General features: G+C 38.2%; 1 long non-coding RNA gene across 1 annotated transcript; it reads right to left on the bottom strand.

Annotated features, from left to right (window-relative positions):
- Window positions 1-1,108: 1,108 nt before the first annotated feature.
- Window positions 1,109-2,153, bottom strand: LOC137611761 (uncharacterized). Its single transcript, XR_011038781.1, has 3 exons — window positions 2,087-2,153; window positions 1,707-1,749; window positions 1,109-1,429 (listed from the first exon to the last, which is right to left on the bottom strand). It is a non-coding gene; the product is annotated as an uncharacterized lncRNA (long non-coding RNA).
- Between the last annotated feature and the right edge of the window lie 391 nt (window positions 2,154-2,544).

A 2,544-nucleotide genomic window follows, 5' to 3' on the forward strand; every position in this document is an offset into this window, starting at 1 on the left:
TCTATGATTAAAACATAATTTAAAGGTATAGGAAATTAATTTTAAAGTGATAGATATCTTGTTTATCATTATGAAAAAATGAAAAAAAAAATCCTGATGTCTGGCATCATCCCTGTGGTCAGGATACCTTACAATTTGTGTCGCAGCAGCTTCCGTATATAACGGCACTGATACGGATTCACCGTGATGTCGACGATCATGTCACTTCCGCTGTCATGGAGAGCACCGTAACTTATGATATATTTTGTTTTTCCAAGTCCCCATTGATCATAAAAAATAAAAATGTCACCAAAGCTTTTGTTTAATTATGTACTTGAAATACATGCCTGGTTCATTTTGACTTTCCTGTCCCTTTAAATGCTGCAAGAAAATGTAGCTTTAAAAGTCACAAGTAACCCTGAAACTGACTGAAACAACAAATAATTAAAGTACTGTACACAAACATCTGCCATGCTTACTACTTTTCTCATAAAATATGACATCAAGCAAGGTGAAGTGCAGGTCTGGATACTGAAGCACAAAAGCCATGCGGCGTGATTGCATTTGCTCTTAATAACAAATTACCCAGTTCGTTATAAATGCACACATGAAAATAAGTACGCAGTGAAGTAATTAGTAAGCAAAATGTTTTCCTCCTTCTGCCTGTTTTTTTTTTTTTTGTCTTAAATTTCATCTCTTAGTTAATCTTCCCTAGTCTGCTCAGCAAATTTGGAGACAATTTAATTTGGCTGTGTATAATGTTGTCTTTCTCTACGTCCTCCTCACTTTCTATCTATTTTCATCCCTCTGACTGCTAAATTCTGGCTGTCTCAATGTCACAGCAGCACGCAAAGACAATTAAGGTGTATAAATATGTAAATATGGTCACGGCAACTCAGCGGGTGGAACGGCGTAATGACATTTTCTGCCCTCGTTTGGCTAATCCCCAAGACACCTCCAAATTAGAAACCTTAATGACAACCAATAACGCACAGATGGTCAAACTCTGGGGGCGCACTGGCCCTTCTGATGCTGCTCAGGCTCTTTGCGACATTGCACTTCATGCCAACGACATGCAACACACACAACCAAAGATACACATGGTAAAACACATGCAATTAGGCAGGGACACAAGCATGTATGAATGCACACAGAGAGAGAGAGAGATCACCTAGCCAGATGCCACCGATGTCCATGGGAGTTATCGTGGTTGTAACTAGGAGGTCAGGTCTTGGTAGACCATTTAAAACAAGTCAGGGTTCTGCTACCATGTGTTTTTTCAACATATATGTTTGTGTGTATTTTTGTGTAGTGGGAGGGGTTATTGTTTGGTCTTTCAGGTAATGTGTCCGGTGAGGTTTTGTGGCAGATGTCGACCATTCTTCTTCCAAAGCTGACACATAGAAAGGCTCCCTACGGTCAGATCTCTGGAAAAGGGGTGGAAGCGAGCCTGCAAGGAAAGCATTTGTGCAACGTGTGTGTGTGTGTGTGTGTGTGTGTGTGTGTTTGTGTGTGTGTTTGTGTGTGTGTGTGTGTGTGTGTGTGTGTGTGTGTGTGTGTGTGTGTGTGTGTGTGTGTGTGTGTGTTTGCGTAAGTGTGTAATACGATGAAAGTTAGAGCAAGAGTTGGAGAACAGAGAGAGTTAGAGAAGTTAGAAAGCAGGAAGCCAGAGTGTTTGGCTGTTTTCCAAAGTTAATTAGTTCAACCTGGCTATTTGTGCTTCCTACCTTTTATGAGAAAATGTTTCTTCAGGGAGAAGGCAAGGCAAAACTGAGGGGAAAACAAAGGAAGTAGAGGTGAAATTTTCCAGTTATCAAAGTAAAATAAAAATGGTTGCTCATCAGTCATATCTTATATCATGTATGAATAAATGTGTATTAACATATAGTATGTGTGACATATTAGAACTATACAGGAGTGATTATTTAATTTCAAGTATGGTTCTTTTAAAATCAAAAATATGTTAGTTAAATGCTTCAACAATAGATATGATGGGAACTAACAAAGTCTACTTTTCCAAATAATCCTAATAATGGTAATTACTGTCAAAATGTCTAAATGTCTAGTTAATTTGAGACACATCCCCTTCATAGGCGTTGTCACAGACCATGTATGTCCTTTCATGGAAATCTTTTTCTTATTCCCCGATGACAGTGGCCTCTTTCAGATGGATAATGCCCCTGTCACAGAGCAAAAATAGTTCAGGAGTGGTTTAAAGAATAGAATAAGTTTGAAGTGCCTGCTTACCCTTCAACAATCTTAACAATTACAAAGACAATAAAAACAATAATAATGACAAAAATATTTTCATTTGAAGTTGCATTTCTTTTCTTAGTAATAAGAAGGCAATGTCAATATTATTACTGAAAACCAAATATACAGCTGGACACACTTTGTGTGGCCTTCATTGCTGTTTTCAGTGGGGAGAGAATAACTAGAGAACATCAGGTGTGTCATCATGTTCTATTTCTGGTTTAATTAGAGAATAAATGGCCTCAGAGTTTCAACAAAGGATTCAGTGAAGTAGAATCACACTTGTACTGTGTTGACGCTTAGAACAGAGCC

The sequence above is a fragment of the Antennarius striatus genome, chromosome 18 (genome assembly GCF_040054535.1).
Source record: "Antennarius striatus isolate MH-2024 chromosome 18, ASM4005453v1, whole genome shotgun sequence".
Taxonomy (NCBI): Eukaryota; Metazoa; Chordata; class Actinopteri; order Lophiiformes; family Antennariidae; genus Antennarius; species Antennarius striatus.